This window comes from Coenobita brevimanus, chromosome 9 (assembly GCF_032717465.1).
Source record: "Coenobita brevimanus isolate Jiangsu-jjx chromosome 9, ASM3271746v2, whole genome shotgun sequence".
NCBI classification, from domain to species: domain Eukaryota; kingdom Metazoa; phylum Arthropoda; class Malacostraca; order Decapoda; family Coenobitidae; genus Coenobita; species Coenobita brevimanus.
The window spans coordinates 8,556,223-8,582,336 of record NC_136962.1 but is presented as its reverse complement, the minus strand read 5'-3'; positions in this window follow the sequence as shown (position 1 = coordinate 8,582,336).

Here is a 26,114-nt window from a genome sequence, read left to right as displayed (position 1 = left end):
TCAAGGTCACACAGTCAGCTTCACCTTTTTGCTATATGCATCATTACCACTCCTCATTAAAACACTGTAACTGTCTGGACTGTTCTCTGTTGAATAAAACAATTCGATGTGAATCTGAATGAAATAATAAAATGCGTTTATGCCAACGATTAGTGACGAATTTCCATACTTTCATTGTGCCATGGAAACTACTTTCTTGTAAGCAATTATTTATCAAACATTGCACCAGCACACAATTCTTTGTCTATTCCGAGTGGTATATATATATATATATATATATATATATATATATATATATATATAATGAAGACAACTATATTGCCTGAGAGGTACAAGCAAAAAAAAAAAAAAAAAATGAAATGAAAACGAAGCTAGGTAACTATGAGATTAAAACCAAACTTTTAAGTCCTCAAAGAGTGGTTTTTACAGGACGAAAAAAGAACTACTTTGTTTTAGATGGGATTACACAGAGACGCAGCTCTCCTCCACGTAATCTTGAAGTCAAATATGTCTTGGGAAATTACTCGTCAGCTTTCACTACAAACCCAGACCTGGACTCGCGTCTCATCCGCTCTCCGGGAAGGCTACAACTCCGTAATCTCTCAGCAGCCACAAATGTCAAGACACTTTTTATCATTCATTACATCCGTCAACGAAGTTGAAGGAGGTTATGTATTCGCCAATGTTTGTCTGTTTGTCCACACGATGTCTTCAAAAGTCCTCAACGAATTTCAATGAAATTTTGTGGAAGGGTGGGCCATGGGCCAAGAGAGAAATGACTAAATTTAGGGGCGGACCAGGATCCGGATCCGGGTCCTATGTATCCCGCACATTATCCCAAAAAGTTCTCAATGAATTTCAATAAATTTTTTTGAAAGAGTGGGCCATGGGTCAAGGAACAATTGACTAAATTTGGGGGCAGATCGGGATTCTATGTATTCCACACAATATCTCCACGGATCCGGATCTTAATCCTTTTTAATCGCATTGGCATTGGCGGAGGTAGGCGCTCCGTGAGTGCTCTCTAGTTGTTGTTTGCTATCAGTAAAAAGTGGCATAATTGTCCTAACTTCCACGTATCTCAGGTTAGACTATCGAGTCTCTTGCCAAGTCAAGCAGAACAGACTCTAACATGCATCAAGTATACTGTATATCAGTAAACTACAATATACACAGGTCGAACTCTGGCCTTACTCTGTGACCTTGGCCTTTGACTGATTATTATTAACATCGAATTCCTTTATCCTTACCTTGAATCCTTCCACCAGTTGAGGTCTAAATAAAACGTGTTTAAGTTTACCTCGTCATGCGACCCTGACATTTGATTTATTGGCCTTAAAAAGATTGGGTCAACCCCTTGGCTGTCCCTCGACCCTTCCACCAAGTTTGGTCCATATCAAGTCAAAACAATTTTAGTTATTTTGTTCACACAGACACACACGGGTATATCTATGATCTTGCTCAGTGACCTTGACCTTTGACTCTTTCTCAAAAGCAACCCCTTCCTTCTTGCCTTGCCCTCCACTCTGCCACTAAGTTTAGTCTAAATCGAATCAAAAGAATTTAATTTGTCACTGTAATGTGAAATTGGCCGTTGATCAACTGTTCTCGAAATCTGTAGGTCAACCCCTTGGCTAACCCTCACCCGTTCCACCAAGTATGGCTACAAAATCGGATCAAACATGTGTGAAAATTTAATACTGGTCCCTTACTGGCTAACTTACCTATGCAGTCAGTCAGTGACAAAACAAACTGTTCATTTGATGGTCAGCGTCTACCAACAACGAGTCTCCTTACCGACATGTCATTCCACCTCTCTCTCTCTCTCTCTCTCTCTCTCTCTCTCTCTCTCTCTCTCTCATTTGTTATCAGCTCATCAGTTATAAATAATCTCTACTACACAGGCTTTTCACATTAATTTGGCCTAAAATCACCATCTCTCCCGCTTGACTCCTGAGCTGTTGCACTAAATAAATACTGATAGAACAGTACTGTGCAAGTCACGAAGAAGTGTTATGGAAAGGATGCTGTGTCGTAGTGATTTTCCTTTCATTTTAATGTCGCCTAAAATCCACATCTCTCCGCATTCAGTGCCAAGTTGTAAACAGAGATAAACACTAGTATACGGTGCTAGTCACGAAGAAGTGCTATGGAACGGATGTAGAGTCGTAGTATTGTCCTTTACTGCCTCTGAGCTACGTGAAACAGGCAGCAAAAGGACGAAAATCTGGGCCAAGTTAAGGGGAAAGAACTAATAATTATGTGATGCTATACTCTATGTGGATCTTTACTATGTGGATCTTTACTATGTGGATCTTTACTATGTGGATCCTTACTATGTGGATCCTTACTATGTGGAGCCTTACTATGTGGAGCCTTACTATGTGGATCCTTACTATGTGGATCTACACTATGTGGATCCTTACTATGTGGATTGTTAGTATGTGGATCCTTCCTAGTGGGTGGGGGCGCTCACCATCCACTCACTCGATGTAGTGCTGCTGTTGAGTGTCTGCCCTTTCCTCTCCATCCTTCTTTCCTTCCATCCTCTTCTGCCTTTCTTTCCTTCATTCTTTCCTTGTCCTTCTGCCTACGGGTAACTTTACACTCCCTCTTCTGTCTTTCTTTACTTCATTCTTTCCTCTTCCTTCTGCCTGTGGGTGACTCTACACTGAGTGACAAGCCAAATGGTTTCCTGAACACCAGGAAACCATTTACTACGCTGGGTGGTAACCATATAACCAAATTTTGGCGCCTGGTGGTTTAGTGGGCAATTACTGCTCTCCAATCGCATTGATCAGATGAAGGTTTATATCCAAGGGATGGTTGGGGTTGATTGCTCATGTAATGCCATTAAGAGATGAGTGAGGCTGGTCACCCTCATCTTAAATGTCAGGACCAACTGCCTGGCCCCGGGCTCCTACGCTCCTCATGGGGCAATGTAGGAATGGATGATGGATGGATGGATGGATGGATGGATCCTTACTATGCGTATCGTTACTATGTGGATCTTTAGTATGTGGATCCTTAGTATGTGGATCCTTACTATGTGGATCCTTACTATGTGGATATTCAGAATGTGGATCTTTATTACATGGATAATTATTATGTGGATCCTTATCATGTGGATCCTTACTATGTGGATCATTATTATGTGAATCCTTACTATGTGGATCCTTACTGTGTGGATCTTTACTGTGTGGATCCTTACTGTGTGGATCCTTACTATGTGGATCCTTACTGTGTGGATCCTTACTGTGTGGATCCTTACTGTGTGGATCCTTACTGTGTGGATCTTCAGTATGTGGATCCTTACTATATGGATCCTTACTATGTGGATCCTTACTGTGTGGATCCTTACTGTGTGGATCTTCAGTATGTGGATCCTTACTATATGGATCCTTACTATGTGGATCCTTACTATGTGGATATTCAGAATGTGGATCCTTATTACATGGATAATTATTATGTGGATCCTTATCATGTGGATCCTTACTATGTGGATCATTATTATGTGAATCCTTACTATGTGGATCCTTACTATGTGGATCCTTACTATGTGGATCCCTACTGTGTGGATCTTCAGTATGTGGATCCTTACTATGTGGATCCTTACTATGTGCATCCTTACTATATGGATCTTTATTATGTGGATCCTTACTATGTGGATCTTTATTATGTGGATCCTTACTATATGGATCTTTATTATGTGGATCCTTACTATATGGATCTTTATTATGTGGATCCTTACTATGTGGATCCTTACTATATCATTCCTACCCACTATTGGACACTTTGAGCCTTAAATATTACCTTTTAGAATAAGGTCGATGATGTCAGGCGTTACGTTGCGTTACTGGTTTCCTAACACCTGCTACTGAGCGACTTATCCTGCCTAGTACACCTTAACACTTCATATCGATATCGTCTGCATCGACAAAAATGACAAATTTAGGCATAGTCTCAGAAGAACACAGTGCTACGGCCCTACAGTCTACACACAGCACTTCTTCGTGACTAACATCATGCTACAGCATTCATCCCCAGATACAGTCACACCTGTAGTTGGATGGATGGCAGTTTTGGTCCATGTCAGAGTGAGGAAAGTACGTGATGGCGACCAGTCCAGTAGGCGGCAGTTCCAGGATGGCTTCAAACAGGTTGAGATAAGAAGCCAGTTCCCTTAGTCTTCAGTCCTTCCAGCTCACGATTCCCACACTTAGTACGTGTCATACGCTGTACTTAGTGCTGTGCTCTGCTCCCTTGTATTCATCCTCTTATAGCATATTATTTAGTATTTCCTCTCGCAAATTCGTATTCCCTATTATTCCTATTTCTTATATATACTTTATTCTTACTGTTAGTACTTATTACACTTATTGCAGTTTAACAGCCTTCTTCACAGTTTTACATTATACGGATTTCACATAGCTACCTAGAGTGAAAACTTAAAAAAAAAAAAATCACAATGGGCATTTTTTGTCGATTGTTCCGGGGCCTAAGGATGGGACGCCGGGGAAAGAAAAATGACGAAATCGATCCAAAAGAAAAGGCGAAAAAAGAAAAGCTGGACAAAAAAGAAGAGAAGCAAAAGAAACATGAGGAAAAGTTAAAGGAAAAAAATGAAAAGAAGGAAAGAAAAGAACGAGAGAAGAGGGAAAAAGAGGAACAAGAAAAGGAGAAAAAAAGCCAAAAGCGAAAAGGATGGTTTAGCAGACTTTTTAGAAGAAAGGGGAAGGCAGGCGAGGACAGGGGAAAGACAGAGGAAAAAGGAAGAGACGAGGAGTTGCAGATCGGAAAGGACGTAGCTACGGAGTCTGAGATGGACATTGAAAAGGAGTTAGTTAGACAGGAAGACCAGGAGGAGACAGAGCAGATAGAAGAACTGAAGCAGATCATAATGGCGAAATCCTTCATGGTCGTAAAGGATATAAGGACACCAAAATTCGTTCCCTCTTTAGAAGTCATCTGGGAGGAGAAGAAGGGGGAGGAGGAACCCGCCAGAGTCGTAAAGGATATAAGGACACCAAAATTCGTTCCCTCTTTAGAAGTCATCTGGGAGGAGAAGGAGGAGGAGGAGGAACCCGCCAGAGTCGTAAAGGATATAAGGACACCAAAATTCGTTCCCTCTTTAGAAGTCATCAGGGAGGAGGAGGAGGGGGAGGAGGAAGAAGAAGAGAAAGAGGAAAAGGCAGACGAAGAGAAGAAAGAGGAAGAGGGCAAGGAGGAGGGAAAGGAAGAGGACGGGGGAGAGGAGGAAGTGGAAGAGGACGAGGAGAAGGGAAAGGAAGAGAAGGAGGAAGAGAACGAGGAGAAGGGAAAGGAAGAGGAGGAGGAAGAGAACGAGGAGAAGGGAAAGGAAGAGGAAAAGGAGGAGGAGGAGAAGGAGGGAGAGGGGAAGAAAAAGGAAGATGACGAGGAGGCTGGTGTGTCAGCAGAGGCGGCAGGGCCGGCACAGGACACCCTGGTTTTGTTACGGGAGATAGTGCACAACCTTGGGGCGGGAAGACCCTCTCATAATGAACCTACCACGCTTAAAATGACGGGTCTCCCCAGAAACTGCCGCCCCGGCGTGGTGAAACAAGTACTTGGTGAATTTGGCGCAGTGACCGACGTGTGGGTTAAGCCGGACAAAGCGTTTGGCTTTGTTACGTATGCTGACTTGAGCGCCGCCGCCCTGGCCCTCAATACCTGGCCGGTGGTGGTGAAGGGAAGATCTGTGTGGATGGAGACGCAGGGGCGTGACCACCGGGAAGTTATAGTGCACGGCGTACCCAGTGATGCCCACAACATTGATATTCAACTAATTATGGAAAAAGAATTCGGTGAAGTTATCTTAATCCAACGACCCGTCATCAACAAGGTGCGGACGTATTATGCTGTCATCACTTTCAAAGAAGTTTAGCCAGCCATCTGGGCCAAGTGCAAAGGGTCCATTGATTTCCACAATGAATCTCTTAAAATAAGCAAGTCCTCTTACACAACTAAAATTAACCTACGAACAGGGTTTCTTAGAAGACCTAAAAAATATGCTCACTGAGTGTACTTCAGAAATCGTCCCAAAATATGTACCCAGTGTGACTTGTTTATGAGTGGATCCAAATACTGCAGTCATGGAATGGCCCACTGAGTGTCTGCACAGGGGAGGTCAGCAGCGCCCTACTATTACGACCGCTATCACAGGCCCTGCTTACCACTGCTATCACTACCACTATTACCGGCGCTGCTTACCACTGCTATCACTACCACTATAACGGGCCCTGCTTACCACTGCTATCACTACCACTATTACCGGCGCTGCTTACCACTGCTATCACTACGACTATTACCGGCGCTGCTTACCACTGATATCATCACCACTATTACGGGCCCTGCTTACCACTGCTATCACTACCACTATTACCGGCGCTGCTTACCACTGCTATCACTACCACTATTACGGGCCCTGCTTACCACTGCTATCACTACCACTATTACCGGCGCTGCTTACCACTGCTATCACTACCACTATTACGGGCCCTGCTTACCACTGCTATCACTACCACTATTACCGGCGCTGCTTACCACTGCTATCACTACCACTATTACCGGCGCTGCTTACCACTGATATCATCACCACTATTACCGGCGCTGCTTACCACTGCTATCACTACCAGTGTTACAGGCGCTGCTTACCACTGCTATCACTACCAGTGTTACAGGCGCTGCTTACCACCGATATCACTACCAGTGTTACAGGCGCTGCTTACCACCGATATCACTACCAGTGTTACAGGCGCTGCTTACCACCGATATCACTACCAGTGTTACAGGCGCTGCTTACCACTGCTATCACTACCAGTGTTACAGGCGCTGCTTACCACCGATATCACTACCAGTGTTACAGGCGCTGCTTACCACCGATATCACTACCAGTGTTACAGGCGCTGCTTACCACCGATATCACTACCAGTGTTACAGGCGCTGCTTACCACCGATATCACTACCAGTGTTACAGGCGCTGCTTACCACCGATATCACTACCAGTGTTACAGGCGCTGCTTACCACTGCTATCACTACCAGTGTTACAGGCGCTGCTTACCACCGATATCACTACCAGTGTTACAGGCGCTGCTTACCACCGATATCACTACCAGTGTTACAGGCGCTGCTTACCACCGATATCACTACCAGTGTTACAGGCGCTGCTTACCACCGATATCACTACCAGTGTTACAGGCGCTGCTTACCACCGATATCACTACCAGTGTTACAGGCGCTGCTTACCACCGATATCACTACCAGTGTTACAGGCGCTGCTTACCACTGATATCACTACCACTATTACCGGCGCTGCTTACCACTGATATCATCACCACTATTACCGGCGCTGCTTACCACCGATATCACTACCAGTGTTACACTGTCTACTACCATCATTAAAAAAAAAAAAAAAAAACTCCCCCGTGGCAGCCACCTTGTCGTGGTGGGGGAGCTTACGTGCCCTGGTGGTGCTGGCGGGGTGTGCCGTGCCGACCACCTCGCTACTGAAGGCACAACCAAGAGCTGCCAACGCCCTTGGGAGAGGGGGAAACAATTCTCCACCAGTCAATTCACTTGGCGTAAGAGGCGTCTATAAGAGGCCTTTCTGTCTCGTCCTTCTCTTCTTACTGTTCTCCTCTTCTGTTCTATCTAGCTTCTTGATATTCCCGTGTTTCTTGTGGCCTTTATTTCCCACTTCTCCTATCAGGTTAGACATCTAGTTTGATGATATAAATAGGTTAAGACTTTCCACTGACGCTGGGCCTTTCTCCCTCACACCGCTTTCACGCCAAGACCACTTCAGCGCCAGCCTTAGTGCCATACAGCCACATGAAGGTTTGGTGCTGGTTCTCCAGTATTCCTTCCTTCCTTCCTTTTCTTATTACGAACACTGCCCTCCACTACTGTCACCATGATCCACTATTACAAACACTTCCTACCACCACTATCACCATAAAACCATTAAAATCACTGGCTATCACTGTTATCACCACCTAATACCACCATTATAAACACTGTCTACCACTACTATCACCACTAATACCACCATTATAAACACTGTCTACCCCTACTGTCACCACCTAATACCACCATTATAAACACTGCCTACCACATCCTCTCCATGTCTTCTCAGCTTCTTTCTCTAGTTCCTTGTAGGCTTATCCCACGGGTCTATACTATTCCTTACCCCTGCAATACCGCCCACCTTTACAGCATTCCTGACTAAACACTAACAAATATTGAACAAATTTTCTACATGCGCCCAAGTAAATGATTGCTATGTTTCCTCTTACTTTCACTCCTATTCACCTGCTACTACTATGTTTCTCAAATTCTTTGTTCCTAGTCTTTCTCTTAGGGTAGGTTATCGTCCTTCATTATCCTCCCAGTTTTACAAAATTACCTTAACTGCACTTTCAAAATGATTCATATTTTAGCGACAAAGGTTATAGCTGTGTACTTGCCAAATATGAAAACAAGATATATAATTTAGAAATACAGTATTGACGCTTTGACGTTAATAATTACAGTGTCCTGTACACGAGAAGTGATTATGCTAGAGTTACCGCGCTCTAATTTTATCGCGTTTTCTGTCGCAACTAATGACAGAGAATCAAGTGTGATATTAATGGGAAACTGCAGGAAAACGAAAGAACGCACTCTTAAGCGCTGCTGGTGATATTTGCATTCATTTCCAAGCCTGTTTCACACTTCATCATCTCCTTGATCAGTCTGGCCAGGCTGATTCTCAGTGTGGGTATACTGTATAATCAACACTGCAAAAACTAAGCTATTTATTCTCTCTGTCTCACAGGCCTGCCTGTACAGTACTCTACCACCGTCACCCTCCTCGGCTCTCATCTCGAAGAAACAGAATTAAAAACATTTCAGTATTCCTCTCTTCTACTTCTATACAGTGGCGTCACCAGGGGTCAGATTTTGGGGGGGCTGTAGCCCTGGTGTAGGTAGAAAGGGGGGGCGAGCGAAGCGAGCCTATGCAGCTGGGGGGTACGGGGGGGAGCTGTAAGCCCCCTCGGATAATTTTTCGGAAATTGAGCAGTTTTAGGGGCATTTTTGAGGCCTATAGATGAAGAAAAAGTAAAATAAGGTCTCAGGCTATTAATAAGAAACTTATAGGACACATGAATACTGATGGGCCTACAAAATACCAGGTATCAGTAAGCCTTATGATATAATGTGTACAAGGTAATTGTATAAAGCTTTTTTGCAGATAATAGTTTTTCTTCAATTGCTAGTATTCTATGGTATCATAACGGTTTCTTAGTCTTACCATATTAAATTTGATAATTCAAATAAGCTCTTTATTCAATGTATATAGATATAATTGCCAAGATTTATCTTCCATTACCGGTACTGTGATAGGAAAACAAAAGCATTCACAAAAAAACAAAAATTATAAAATAGATCTCGTGCCGGTTCTTCAGCAAGTATATCAAGGTTATCACTTGTGCTGGGCGGTGGCTAAAAAAAATAATGAGAAAATATAATATATATTATAGAGAGAGAGAGTTTTAGCCTACTTTCCCACTCTGTACGTTTAGGACAATATATTTGCAACCATGAGAAATAGCCTAGGCCTAGTCAATTTAAAAATAAATCAATAAAAAAAATCCTGGCCTAAGCTTCATAAAATGACTACTGAAATAGTTTGATATAGGGCTACTTACACATGTCTGAATGGGTTCAGCTTTGGGGTTATCTGGGGTTGCTTCTGGCACCTCATTCCCAATAACAGCCACTTTTTCTTGGCATTCATCTGAGTCATCTTTGGAGGTGCGGGTGAGAAAGAATTTCCTTATGTCACCCTGTCCCTGAGGATTTTTAAATGACCTTTTCATCACTTGAGTGGCTGCTGGCTGATATCCGCAAATGTATTAATGTAGAATAGCCTATAAAAGGGAAATGACATTCAGTTCTGACAGTCGAGTGTCGACTGAACCAACTAAGTACTGCCGACTCTTTGTATAAAGTATAGGCTAGATCTCATATCTGTAAAAACAAAAATGAACAGGTAAAGTGAGGTGGCTAGCAATATACCGGAACGTAGTAACGTCTATACAGCCACTGAAACCAATACATTCAAATAAAACCGAAAATAACACAGGATTTAACCACAGTTCACAGACACTTCTCAATGTAAACAAACATTCCGAGTTCCGATACTCTGAACATTCGAATTTGTGAAAAATTGCATAGATCAGATATTTTAGACTGCATAATCCAATTTTAAAACTCCGTGATTAATATATACCATATTATATATTGTAAATATATACTAAGTCTGATAAATGTAATACAATCTTGCATTCTTTGTGCAATAAGTATATTTCAAAGAAAACCAAGCTTGGAAAAAGTATATGGGAAACTAACTATTATGATTTGAGTCATAGGTTTACGTAAATTGTGAATAACTAATCACATTATATAGCTATAAATAATATTGTATTAAACTAATATGGATGCACGAATAAAAGTGGATTGGCGGTAGGGGGTTGGGGGAAAGCTAGGTGGGTCAATGCCGAGCTGCAAGTATGCTATGTAAGCTGGTGATTTTTTATTATTATTATTTTGGGGGTCTGCAATTTTGGGGAGGCTGAGTCCTTGATTTGGGGGGGCTAAGCCCCCCCTAGCCCCCCCCCTGGTGACGCCACTGCTACCACCCCAACAATAAACACACCCCCATATTATCACAGATGAAGGTACACCCAGAACATCTCTCTCTCTCTCTCTCTCTCTCTCTCTCTCTCTCTCTCACTACAACTGCTACAGCAACAATAAACACCCACCCACATTAGCACAGATGAAGGTACACCCAGAACATTCTCTCTCTCTCTCTCTCTCTCTCTCTCTCTCTCTCTCTCTCTCTCTCTCTCTCTCTCAGTACTACTACTACTACTACTACTAGAAAACAGTAAAAACACAGATGGGTAGTACGGGCAGAGGGACTGAATGGGTTGTTAGCTGTGTTTTGAATGGTAGTGAAGCAGCGTGCATTGTAGTGTGGCTGGGGCAGTGTGTAGTGTCTAGGAAGGGCAGTTGGAATGGAGAGAGAGAGAGAGAGGAAATTATTTACCATCAGTGAGGCAGGAGGTAAGGTTCTTTTGGAAAGAAATTGCATTATTGTATTTCATTATTTTTCAGGTTAACATCAACTTCCCGAGTGAAGATAATGTGAGGAGTGGCATTGAGGGACGGCATGGAGGGCGTGGCCTGTGTTTCTCAAGCACAGTATGATGTCCAGACGTGGAGCCACAGTCTGTACCAGTAAGTATATCTGGTCATTGTTGTTGTGGCCAGGGGTTCATGTGGACACAAACCCAGTGGACTGCAGGATGTAGTGCCCATCCTGCTGCAGTCTGCCTTGTGGAGGGAGGCAGCTGTAGGACACTGGTTGGACATGGAGCCACCCACTTACATCAGTGTCACCATGTGAAGGTGTCCATCCTTGCCACAGTGCATAGTGGACATGTGGTGTTATCTAACCTATCTATCTATCTATAGCCCGACACCCTAATCCCGCAAAGGGTGGCTGCAGACAAAACGCCTCCAAGTCACTCTGTCATCCACCATTTGACTGCCCTCCCCCCAACTCACTCCCTCCCTCCCTCATATACCTCTCAGCTCTGTCCCTCCACCTCATCCTCGGTCTTCCCCTCCCTCTCCCTCCCTCCACTTCACCTACATACACGCTTTTAGTTAATGATGAAGGAAGTGTATATAGAGTGAAGATTCAGTGTGGCAGTAGCTGGTTGGCTTCATCTGACAGTGTTTTATAGCCCTTTTCAGCTCAGTTGATGGTTAATTGGATCAGTAACCAAGGACACTCATTCATACCTCATATCATAGACTCAGTGATTTTCCTACAACCATGTCATAGTATTTATGTTGCCAGAATAGCCCAGCACTGCCAGTTGAACACAAACCAACTGTAGTAACCAGTGACACTCATTCCTGCCTCAGGATTACACTTCATTGAATTACACACAACATGACTTACACTGGCCTGTCAAAAACTACACTATTTAAGTTCCAAAAACAGTCATAAGTAGTGAAAGCATTATCTGCATAGCAACATGATAGATATAGCAGTAGCATATATATTATGTAGATGATACACTGCTGTAGTGAGTACAGGAAAAATCTGATGATTTTTTCTATCCAGCATGTGGCGAAGTGAAAAAAAGAGACTGACTCCTCATGTGCCACAGCTAAAGACTTATGCCGCCATCAGGGGTGATGCTGCCGCCACCGAGTATTTCATCTTGACCTCACACAGTCTCTCCAAGGCAGCATGGGGGGAGGTATCCGGTTGGTCCAGATTTACCTTGCACAGTTATGAGGATGGTGTGCTGCTCCTGCCAAAATCACTGGTATGTATATTTGTATGTGTGTAAATAACTTATGTGGAATAATTTACTAACTCTGTACTAATTATGCTGAAAACTTATTTTGACTGATATTTTACACTTACACTTTACACTTATGCTATCCGTGTACTTAAGACATATATTTCTGACTTATTTTCAGACTTCATGCATCCATCCATCATCCAATCCTACGTTGCCCCATGGTGTTAAAAATTATTTTTGATATTCCTGTGTGTGTTTTGTCTAAGTATGCCTGAATGACAGGAAAACACTGGCAAATTAAGCCTAGGTACTGTACAAATAGGTTAGGTATAGGTTGAAGGTTGGGTATATGTAGGGTCTTGGTATAGTAGGGGGAATATTGGTCATTATTTGGACATTGCCAATACCCTGACACACCTTTGGCTCTGTTACGTCGGATAATTGATGGATTACTTCACTCCATTATACCAGTTTTCACCATCCTATGTTTCACTCCATTATACCAGTTTTCACAACCGTGTTCTTCAGTCCATTATACCAGTTTTCACTACCCTGTTTTTCACTCCATTATACCAGTTTTCACTACCCTGTTTTTCACTCATACCAGCTTTTGCTCTGGTATTTTCATTGTGTTATACCAGTTTTCACTCCATCATACCAGTTTCTGCCATCAAGCAATCCTCCATTAACATAACTTACTGCCGTTACAAGACACGACTGTATAATGTGGATATGTTATACAGATATAGTCAGTATATCAGAAAGGAAAAAAAGACTTCTGGCCTTTGGTTCCTTCTTTCTTGAAAAAGGAAAAAAGAAAGTGGATGAAAATGGGTGGACTTGAGTAGCTGGTATTCTTGGTGGTTAAGGAAGCTCCCAAACACCTCTTCCCTACTGATTTGTTTTTGGATACTATCTATCTATCTATCTGTTGCCAGACGCCATAATCCCATAAGGGGTAGCCATTTGACTTTGAATTAGTTGTTTTACGGGGAGGGGCACTAACCCTCCACCAACCCACTTGTTGACACGTAGGAAACTCGTATGGTTTGGTAATATGGTTACCACCCAGCGTTGTAAATGGTTTCCTGGCTTACAGGAAACCATTAGGCTTGTCACTCAATGTAAAGCCACCTGTAAAGGAAAGAAAAGCAATAAGAAGTGACAGGAAAGATGGGAGAAATAGGAAGAGAGGAGGGCAGGCACAGAAAAAGAATGATAAAGGCTAAGGAAGAAGAAGGCAACACTACATCAAGTGAGTGGATGATGGTGAGATATAGGAAGAGAGGAGGACAGGCACAGAAAATGAATAATAAAGGCTAAGGAAGAAGTAGGCAGCACTACATCAAGTGAGTGGATGATGGTGAGAAATAGGAAGAGGGGAGGGAAGGCACAGAAAAAGAATGATAATGCAGAAGGAAGTAGACAGCACTACATCAAGTGAGTGGATGATGGCCACCACCACATATTGCTGGGTAATATAAGTTTGTATGTTATTTATGCAGTATAGTGATATTTGAATAATTTATGTAACACAGAAGAGGATGGCAAGATGGAATAAGCAATATAAATCAGTTGGGAAGAGGTGTTAAGGAGCTGTATGCAGAGTTTGGTGATATTAGAATGATTTAAGTAAAAAGGAAGAGGATGGCAAGATGTAATAAGCAAAATAAATCATTTAGGAAAATGTGTTAGGAAGCTTTATGCAGAGTATGGTGAAATTAGAATGATTTAAGTAACACAGAAGAGGACGGCAAAGTGTAATAAGCAAAATAAATCACTTAGGAAAATGTGTTAGGGAGCTTCATGCAGAAACAACCACAGAAGGTGCTAGTAAGGTGTAGTAAGCAAAATAAATTACTTGAGAAAAGGTGTTAGGGAGCATCCTTAACCATATCAAGGCAGAAAGGATGATGTTTTATTCCCTTTACTACAGATCCAATAATGGCAGTGTGAGCTGGAGGATGTGACAAGGATAGCACGTGCACTGGAGGACAAGATGAGGTTATTCTAGGAGAAGACTTTGAGGACAAGACAAGGATATTCCAGGAGAAGACTTTGAGGATGAGACAAGGATATTCCAGGAGAAGACTTTGAGGATGAGACGAGGTTATTCCAGGAGAAGACTTTGTGATGAGACAGCAGGGCCAGATCCTTCACTGAGTTGGTACCACTGCCTCCATATATACCTGGTTCACCGGTCATCAGGTATTATAAACTGTACTGCATGTGTGTTGGTGGTAGCTGCTGCTGACTATCATCCACTCACTTGATGTACTGCAACCTCTTTTTTCCTTCACCTTTATCAGTATTTTTCTGTCTGTCCTCCTCTCTTCCTATTTCTCACATCATCCGCTCACTTGATGAAGTGCTGCCTACTTCTTCCTTCACCTTCATCAGTCTTTTTCTGTCTGTCCTCCTCTCTTCCTGTTTCTTACATCATCCACTCACTTGATGTAGTGCTGCCTACTTCCTTCTCTATCGTTATCATTCTTTTCTGTGTCTGTACTCCTCTCTTTCTATTTCTCACCGTCATTCACTCACTTGATGTAGTGCTGTCTGCTTCCTTCTCTAACGTTATCATTTTTTTTTCTGTGTCTGTCCTCCTCTCTGCCTATTTCTCACCATCATTCACTCACTTGATGTAGTGCTGCCTACTTCCTTCTCTATCGTTATCATTCTTTTCTGTGTCTGTACTCCTCTCTTTCTATTTCTCACCGTCATTCACTCACTTGATGTAGTGCTGCATACTTCTTCCTTCACCTTTATTATTCTTTTTCTGTGTCTACTGTCCTCTCTTTCTATTTCTCACCATCATCCACTCACTTGATGTAGTGCTGCCTGCTTCTTCCTTCACCTTTATCATTCATTTTCTGTGTCTGTCCTCCTCTCTCCTATTTCTCCCATTTTTCCTGTCCCTTTTTATTACTCTTTCCGTTTCAGATGACTTTACATTGAGTGACAAGCCTAATGGTTTCCTGTAAGCCAGGAAACCATTTACAACACTGGGTGGTAACCATATAACCAGACCATATGTGTTCCCTATGTGTCAACAAGTGGGTTGGTGGAGGGTTAGTGCCCCTCCCTGTAAAACAACTAACTCAAAGACAAACGGCCACCCCTTACCCGATTATGGCGTCATGATATAGACAGATAGATAAAAGAGTGATAGGACATATGTTCAGGAAAACGAGGAAAAAATAAGAGGGAAGGAGACTTAAAAGAGACTTAGAAGATGAGAGATATTGATGTGTCGTGTATAAAATAAATCACCAAGGAAGAGGTGCTAGGGAGGTTCGTAAAATTAAAACAATGCCATGGTATTTTTTTTGTATTGGGAATTGATATAACTCCAGAAAGAATTATTTATGAAGGATGTGTTAAATCATTGAAGGAGCAGTGTGGTGTGGATGTGATAGGAAGCGTCAGCAGAAACACACGGAAGTGGTTTGGCCATGTGAAGAGGATGGAGAGTGAGAGACTAATGAGGAGAGTGTATGTGAGGGAGGTGCATGTTGAGTCACATGGAGAGACAAACTGATAAATAAGGATATATAGGAGCGATGTGATGTGGATGTGGATGTGATAGGAAGCGTCAGCAGAAACGCACTGAGGTGGTTTGGCCATGTGGAGAGGATGGAGAGTGAGAGACTAATGAGGAGAGTGTATGTGAGGGAGGTGGAGGATGAGATGGAGTGGAGAGGTATATGAGAGAGAGGGGTGTGAGCTGGAAGCAGGGCAGTGAAATGGCGAGGGAGAGGACGACGTGGAGGCGATTTGTTTGTGGCCACCCATATGGGATTAAGGCGTCTGGCAATAGATAGCTACAGTAGATTGACATAGACCTTACACCATACAGACCCTACACCTCTTACTATACTCCTTTCACCTTAACTTGGCCCAGATTTTCATACTTATGCAGCTCAGTGGCAGAAAAAGTCATTGGTTTCTTGGCTAGCACTTCTTTGTGACTAGCGCCATATTTGTATTGTATTGTTTATAAAGACTTCAACTGTCTGTCCATCTATCTGTCTATCTGTGGAAGGGGAGAGGAGAGGGAGACCAAGGATGAGGTGGAGGGCTGGAGTGGGGATATATGAGAGAGGGGGATGTCAGTTGGAGGGAGTGCAGCTAAATGACAGAGGATAAGGTGACATGGAGGCGATTTATTTGTGGCTGCTCCGTACAGTATTAAGGTGTCTGGCAATAGATGGATAAATAGATAGACAGATAGTGGAATGTGTGGTATTTGCATTGGTCATCATTGTATTGTGAAGAAATAATGATACGATGAGCCGATGATGATGATGATGACAACAATGACGATGATGACAATGAAGATCATGATGACGATGATGATGATGATTTATTTTATTTTTGCCACTCAAATTTTCTCTCTCTCTGGCCAGTGGTGTTGTGGTGGAGGCGTAGACACAAGAGCTGCTACAACTACCTTCTGTCAACAGTTGGGTGTGGGAAGAGTTGCAGATATTACTGATGCTGCAACACAGGTGAGAGAGAGAGAGAAGGAGGGGGGGGAAGGAGTGAGGAAGAGGATGGGAAGGAAAGGGAAGAGAGAAAATGAATTGGAAGGAATGACAGAGAGAGAGAGGGGGGGGGAGGGAAGGAGTGAGAAAGAGGATGGGAAGGAAAGGGAAGAGAGAAAATGAATTGGAAAGAATGACAGAGAGAGAGAGAGGCAGGAAGGAGTGAGGAAGGAAGGGGATAGAAAGGGAAGGGAAGAGAGAAAATGAATTGGAAGGAATGAGAGAGAGAGAGTGTATACAAGAACTCTACTGTGTTTATATATTGCTGTTGATTCTGGTTGAACTAAACTTACTGAGTGAGAGACTAACTAGGAGAGTGTATGTGAATGAGGTGGAGGGGGAGGAGAAGGGGAGAGGAAGACTGAGGATGAGATTGAGTGATGGAGTAGGGAGGTATAGGAGAGAGGGGGAGGTGTAGGTTGGGGGGATGGAGAGTGAGAAACTAACTAGAAGATGTGTCAGAGAGGTGGAGGGAGGGGAAGACCGAGGATGGGATGGAGCGATGGAGTAGAGAGGCGTATGAGAGAGGGGGGTGTAAGTTGGGGGGAGGGCTGGGAAATAGCAGGGGACAGGGTGACATGGAGGCAGTTGGTTTGTGGCCACCCCATACAGAATTAAGATGTCTGGCTATATATAGATGATAGATGGATAGGTAGATAGACATACATGGATAAGTAGATAGATAGATAGATAATTACCAATGTCTCTCCTCCACAGGTATACAGATCTAGGCCTGCCGTCCAACTTGGTTATAGAGACACAAGTGCTGTGTAATTTTCTGTGTTGCGTCACCACTGTTACAACCAGGTCCCTTTTCACAACTTCCAACATGCCTTCTGTGTTACACGGTAAGTGGGTCCTATCCTTGTCGTAGATTTTTATTATTGTTAGTATTTATTATTATTATTATTATTATTATTATATATTATTATTATTATTATTATTATTATTATTGGTGGCAGGTGGGGGCGCCCACCATCCACTCACTCAGTGTAGTGCTGCTCTTGGGTGTCTGCCCTTTCCTCTCCTCCATGGGGGCGCCCACCATCCACTCACTCAGTGTAGTGCTGCTCTTGGGTATCTGCCCGTTCCTCTCCTCCATCCTTATTTCCTTCCATCCCCTTTTGTCTTTCCTTCATTCTTTCCTTGTCCTTCTGCCTTCAGGTGACTTTACACTCCCTCTTCTATCTTTGTTTCCTTCAATCTTTCCTTTGCCATCTGCCTGTGGGTGACTCTACACTGAGTGACAAGCCAAATGGTTTCCTATACACCAGGAAACCATTTACTATACTGGGTGGTAACCATATAACCAAATTTTGGCACCTGGTGGTTTGGTGGGTAATTATGGCGCTCCAATCGGATTGAGCCGGTGCAGGTTTATATCCAAGGAGTGGTTGGGGTTTATTGCTCACATAATGCCACTCAAGGATGAGTGAGGCTGGTCACTCTCATCTTAAATGTCAGGACCACTTGCCTAGCACAGGGTTCCTATGCTCCTCATGGGGCATTGTAGGATTGGATGATGGATGAATGAATTATTATTGTTATGCTGGGTGTTTTAGCGTCGGCTTCCCGTCCCTCTAACGCCTAGTGTGTAGCTGGGTTCTCTTTCTAGACCGGAGCTTAGACAAATAAGAGAGAGGCAGGACACAAAAACTCAAGGCAGCAACCTTACACGTGTATTGACATTCAATATGTGGAACAGGTAGATGTCACGAGAACAGGAATCTGGGCAATTATAAGTTATATGTAGAGATCATGGGAAGCAGTATCGCACGGGATACTATTGGGACAATATTGGGAATAAAGTGAACAGTGCACTAGTCAGCACTGGGGACAGTGGGCAGAGAAGCCACTAGTCAGCACTGGGGGCAGTGGGGAGAGAAACCACTAGTCAGCACTGGGGGCAGTGGGGAGAGAAACCACTAGTCAGCACTGGGGACAGTGGGCAGAGAAACCACTAGTCAGCACTGGGGGTTGTGGGCAGAGAAACCAATCACTGTCACTTCGTGGGAAGTCTATATCGTGCTTAGTTTGGGCAGCGCACTTTATTGGTCTTAGGTGGAAGCTATGCTATTGGGGGCCGAGTCACACATGTATAGGTGGGCACTGCCATCACTGTTTGGCTGCTTACTCTAATTCACTGTTTCTCTGTTAATCCACACGTTGGTTCTGGTAGCACCAATTGATCTTAGAGCTAGGGTACGTTACTGAAATCGAGATATGCTTGTGTAGGCAGACACTACATTCACAGCTTGGCTGGGTTCACTGTTTCACTGTTACACTACTATTCCACCTCTCGTTACGTTAACACTGACAGGTCTTACTTTAGGCTTCCCTTACACACAGTAGCTCACTGCCCAGCCCTAGTGTCACTGTATCACTGTCACGGCACTTTCACTGTCAACCAGTGTCAGGACTGGGTGTGGTGGTGGCGAGGGTAGAGGGGCGGTGGGGAACTCACAGCCTGGCTGCTGATGGGGGCTGAGTTCCGCCAGGGGCCTCAGCATCCAGGGGCCACAGAATCACTCGTAGGGGTGTCCTCTCTCATCTGGGGCTATGTGTGGCAAAGGGCCCCGCACTGTCGGGGTTGGGAACTGGAGTATGACCCTCAGGACTGGGGCCGAAGAGCTGTGTGAAGCCCTCACTCAAGCTTCTGACGGAGGACGAGGGTCTCCGGTGTCGGGATGGGGAGATGTCCTGCCCGTGGGTCCTAGGGGCGGTCTCTAGGTCTAGAGCTGGCTCCAGCCCCACCTCCAGCACATAACATGTCTCTCAAATAACAAAACTCTTCCACACACTCAAGAGACTCACCAGCAAGTTCAATCCTTTCATATCTGACAATCTTCACCTGCTTTCCACAACACCCATGACTATCCATTAGAACCCCACTTTTACAGTAAGGCATTTAGGGCATCTGATCACCAGCTAATGGCATACCATAAGTACTATAAATGCCGGGTGCCGTCAAATACTGCCCATTCTATGGTGTGTGAAGGATGTGTTCATTGCATTTTGGTGTTATTTGTGATTTCTTTGGCAAAGGCTATCTCCGTTATACAAATTTTTCAAGACACTGCCCTACCTGCAATTACTGAGCATTTTTGTGTGTGAAGGCAAGTTGTTTTGATTCAGTTCTAGCACATTAAAAAGTGGTGAGTGGTGTGAATGAGAGAGGGAGGTGTGAATTGGGAGCAGGGCAGTGAAATGGGGGGGGACAGGGTGACGTGGAGGCGATTTGTTTGTGGCCACCCCGTATAAGGGATTAAGGTGTCTGGCAATAGATTGATAGATAGAGTGATAATCTGTTTCCCACCATCTGCATTAGTTACACATACTGGTATGTAAGTACCAGATTTCCAGCCTTCATTGTCCACATTTTGTATTTTTTATTGTTAATTGAGTCATTGTTACCAGTTAGACAAAGTTTGAGATGGAATTCTTGGGATACTGGGGACTTTCAAGGTTAGGCTAAGTGGTTTTCATAGGTGGCAGTCATACGTGGCTAAACACAGTGGGTCATGGAGGTGAAGCCCACAAAACAGGTTAGGTTAATTAATTTTGGTTAATTTGTCATATATAAGGTGTTTTAACATTAACTGTGGCCCTGTTTCCGGTCTTTATAAATGACTATATTTTCTGGATAAATGTCCCACAACTCACTTTTTGGCCACTTCCCCCCCAAAAAAAAGTCTCCAATATTAAACACCCAAAATAAGAAATCAGCCAAAAACACATGTTACCTACACTACACCTGATGGTGTAAATAATAGTAAGTTAAGTATGCATCAGAAATTCTGTGGTTGCATGAAAGTAGCCTAACAACTAACCACTCATTCCAAAGGATGATGCGGTAAAGTACAGAGCAGAAAAAAAAAAACAGTATAATAAAAAGATGCAGGTACTTAAGCTCAGCTTTTACCAAGAGGAAGCAGGTTTGCATAGACAGCAGTCTGAGCTATAGGTGGTGGTCAAAGCCATTCTTGACAAACAGTACACAATCCACCTTTACCACAATACAATGGGCTTCAGCAGTCACCCGTGTCTGATGCCAGCTTCCGCCAGCTTCCCACTCAAGAGTTGGATTGTCCTGCACAGTCTGTTGCATTCAGGAAGTCTGCTATATATTCAACAATATATCCATAAAACATCATGGTTTTTGAAATGCTTTATCGTAATCAGGTAGTAAAAGAATTTAGTAAATTTGTGTAAAGAGGGGTTGCAAGATGGCGATTATAATCCTGCGGCATTTATAAGGTAACCCTTCAGTAATGACTATTGATTTTGTATTAACTGAAGAAATAATATTTGGTGTGCTGCAATGTGGTGTCCATCTTTATGCTTCATGTGGTGTATTGTCCTTGATTGATGAAATGACATGTAAGTACATAAGAAGTCGTGTTAAAAATATATATTTTCAAATACTAGTATGGGAGCTGGGAATATAAGGACCTTCACTGGACAGTGATATTGCAACACTGTGGTGAGAGACGGAGTGCAAAGATGGCTGAAGTGGGCCTCAGGTATGTCATTGTTGTGGCGTCAGCTGTCTTTAGAGGGGTGGTGTTTGGTTGGCTTGGTCTTACATCCATCAGGATGTGGGTAAGGATAGGCTGTGTCGAATCATCATTCAAGGATAGCCACCACCAGTAAGTTACAGTGTTATCCAACAAACCTTTTTGAGTCTGATGTGTGAATTAGGAACGAATGGAAACTTGTATCCTACAGTGAGGTCGTTTTGTTTTAAGGTTCCATTGGCATTCAGGAGTTGATAATTGTTTGTTGTCACTGTTCATGTTTTCCAGTAATATTTTAACATTCTTGTAACCTTATTTTAATAATACAGAATATGAGCACCAGTTAATGTAAACATATAACCTTGTTCACTGCATTTTTTTAAATTTGATGTTTCCATCATAGATCAAAGTTTTTTGACAGTAGTCTTACCAGCCTCCATGCTTCACTGAGACCAGTGATAAGGTTAGCCTCCTACAGATCACGTATGGAAGACAAACACGTGGATATTTTTTATGCATTTCTTGCAGAGAATGGACACATATCACATGCACTACACTACCAGATCCCAGGCAGCATCATAGCACATGGTTGTATGACAGGTGTAACACATCCACAAACATGCCTCCTCACACCATACATCAATCCCCACCACCCCTTCCAACAACCTGCCCACTCACACGCCACAGATCCTGCAACGTAGTCCCTGCGCATAAGTGTGTACACCTACAACACAGATACATACTACACTTAATGTAGTGGTAGGTGGTACTGACTTACCATCTACTCTATCTATCTATAGCCCGACGCCCTAATCCCGCAAAGGGTGGCCGCAGACAAAACGCCTCCAAGTCACTCTGTCACCCACGATTTGACTCCCCTCCCCCCAACTCACCCCCCCCTCCCTCATATACCTCTCAACTCCATCCCTCCACCTCATCCTCGGTCTACCCCTCCCTCTCCCTCCCTCCACCTCACCTACATACACCCTCTTTGTCAGTCTTTCATTCTCCATTCTCTCCACATGTCCAAACCACCTCAGTGTATTTCTCCTAATCTTTTCAACCACATCCACATCTACCCCACAACGTTCCTTCACTTCTTCATTCGTCAACCTGTCCCTCCACGTCACTCCACATGCTCCTCTCAAGTAACTCATTTCCACTGCTCTCACTCTTGACTTGTTCCCCTCTTGCAAGGTCCACGCCTCGCTTCCATACGTCAGGGTAGGGATCACAATACCATCATGCAGTGACTTCTTAACTTCCATACTCACCTCCCTATTTCTCATCACTGCTTTCAGTGTACCAACAACCTTTCTTCCCTGCTGTACCCTTTCATGTACTTCATCCCCCAAAGTTCCATCCTTACTCATCACACTACCCAAGTACTTGAATGCACTCACATTCTCCATATCCTCACCATCCAACCTCACTGCACACTCTGTGACTTCATTCCTCTCAAACACCATAACTTTACTTTTGTTTACATTAACTTTCAGCTTCCTCCTCCTACACACTGTCCCAAATTCATTCACCAAACCTTGCAACTCCCATTCATCTTCACTCAACAATACTGTATCATCAGCAAACAGCAACACCGGAAGCTTCCAAATCTCACCCTCATTCATTAGGGCCACCCCCACATCCACTGCCCTACCTTGCACCTCCTTTACAACCCCATCCATATATATATTAAACAGCCATGGAGACATCACACACCCCTGTTTCAGTCCCACATTGAGATCAAAGAACTCACTCAGCTCACCATCCACTCGCACCTCAGCCCTAGCTCCCTCGTACATACTCTTCACAGCACTAACAATTTCCCCTCCACTCCATATATTCTTAATACCTTCCACATACCTTGCCTATCTATTCTGTCATAAGCTTTCTCCAAGTCCATGAAAGCAGCATACACTTTCCTTCCCTTCTCTAGATACTTCTCCACTAAACATCTTAGAACAAATATCTGATCTACACACCCTTTTCCCTTCCTAAATCCCCCTTGTTCTTCTCCAACTAGCTCCTCTGTCATATGCCTAACCCTATCAATGAGTATTCTACCATATATTTTACCAGTCACACTAAGAAGGCAAATACCCCTATGGTTACCACATACTTCTCTCTCCCCTTTTCCTTTGTACAGAGGAACAATTATACCTGATTTCCAGTCCTCGGGAACCCTTCCCTCTTCCCAAGCCAATCTACACAACTTCCATATCCACTCCACAACAATCTCACCCCCATACCTAAGCATTTCACCACACACTTCATCAATTCCTGGGGCCTTTCCCAGCTTAATCTTCTTCATCGCTTCCACTACTTCCGACCTACTGATCTCTTCCTCCCTCCTCTCATCTCTTCTTCTCCCAGCCATTCTCCAACCACTTATACTCACACTGCTCTCACTCTCTACATTCAACAAATCCTCAAAGTGCTCCTTCCATCTCCTCAATTTCTCTCTCTTCTCCACCAACAATCTGTTATTCCTATCTTTCACTCCCCTACTATTTCCACTTTCACACTGCCTTACTTTCTTTACCTCCTTCCAAAACAATTTCTTACTCTCCCTCCATTTTGCACTCAGATTCCTCCCAAACTCTTCATCCACTTTCTTCTTACTCTCCTTCACCAGTCTCTTAACCTCCATTCTCCTGCTCACATATACCTCTCTCTTCTCTCTCTCATCTTCTCCCCTACCTCTACTCGCCAACCATTCACCATATGCCTTCTTCTTTTGTTCCACAGCTCGTTTCACCTCATCATTCCATCATGCTGTCTCTTGCACACCCTTGCATCTCCTCCTCACTCCACAAACCGCCTCACATGCTTGATGATAATGTTAAGTATCTGTGGTCTGTCTGGCCAAGCAGACCCTTCAACCACAGGCAAGCAGCCACCCCTGCAGGGATGTACCATACAACAAATCAGTGTTCCCTTGCGGAAAAGTGTGGAGGTTTGGATCCTGGATGGATGCCACAGTTGTGTTGCCCCAGCCACTTGACAGAAACACCACAGCAGGTTCCACATCACACCATTATCTGGTTATACTGTGTGGCTGTGGTACCATCCACTGCTGTAAATGGTTTCTTGGGTTACAGGAAACCATTAGGCTTTTCACTCAGTGTAGAGCCACCTGAAGTGAAAAAGAAGAGTAATAAAAAATGACAGGAAGGAGAGGGAGAAATCAGAAGAGAGGAAGACAGACACAGTGTTAGAGTGATAAAGGTGAAGGAGGAATTAGGCAGCACTGTCAGTACATTAATTGAGCAGATGATGGTCGCCACCACCTTTCACTAATTCATTTGATATGGTGCTGCCCACTTCTTCCTAAGGTGACTCTACACTGAGTGACAAACGTAATGGTTTCCTATAACCCTGGAAACCATTTACAAGACTGGGTGCCAACCATACAGTACAATATAACCAAATTATGGGATGATGTGGAGCTGACAATTTTGTCCCTATTAACTGGGTGGAGAGATGCAAATGCAGCATCCATCCAAAGACCAAACCATAACACTCATCCCCAGGTCCAACTCTCTAATGCAAGAGTTAACTGTTACTCCCAGTCCTTCATTTATGCAACAGGTCATCTCTGGAACTGTCTCCCTCTGTCTGTAATTTATACTGCTTATGGTCTCCAGTCTTTCAAACGCAAAGTGTCTAGGCGTCTCGAAAGGTACGGATCTTGAATTTGGCTCTTTTTTGTATTGTTTTTGTTTTTTTCTTGGAAGGAACTGTTTTGCGGGCTCCTAGCCTTTGGTTCCTTCTTCCTCACATTATAAAAAAAAAAAAAAAAAAAAAAAAAAAAAAGCTGTCCACTGCAAGGGAACATCAGTGCACTGGATAAGGTAGCCCTGCAGGGGTGATTCCTTGCCTGTGGTTGATGGATCTGGCCCCACTGGGATTACCTGTACCCTACTACTAGTATGTTAAATGTTGATGGCCTCCACCTCAAGAAACAAAGCTCTCTCTCTCTCTCTCTCTCTCTCTCTCTCTCTCTCTCTCTCTCTCTCTCTCTCTCTCTCTCTCTCTTTCACACACACACACACACACACACACACACACACACACACACACACACACACACACTATTCATATCCACACAGACAAAACAGAGGACTAAGGAGGAGGCCTCACTACCTACATTTTCCATCATTTCTCCACAAAGACAACAGAAACAACACAATCACTTTTCCAGAATGACACCATATGAGAAACACAGCCACTCTGTATCAATTTAGGTCTTCGTATGATCTCCAGTCTTTCAAACACAGTGTGTCCAGGCATCTCAAAATGAACGGATCTTGAATTTGGCTCTTGTAGTTTTTTTTTTCTTGGAAGGAATGGTTTGTGGGTGCCTGCCCTTTGGTTCCTTTTTCCTTGCATTAAGAAAAAAAAAATCAACACTCCAGACATTTATATTCCTCCTGACACTCCCCACACTGTACCATTTCAGTATAGTCCCCAGCTCCTTCTCAAACACAGACACCAACTTTATTATTGCTGGGTACATCAGTGCTAAAAACACTGTCTATCGATTCTATCAATCTATTGCCAGATGCCTCAGTCCCGTAAGGGGTGGCCACAAACAAATCCCCTCCATGCCGCCCTGTCCCACGCCATTTCACTGCCTTGCTCCCAGCTCACACAC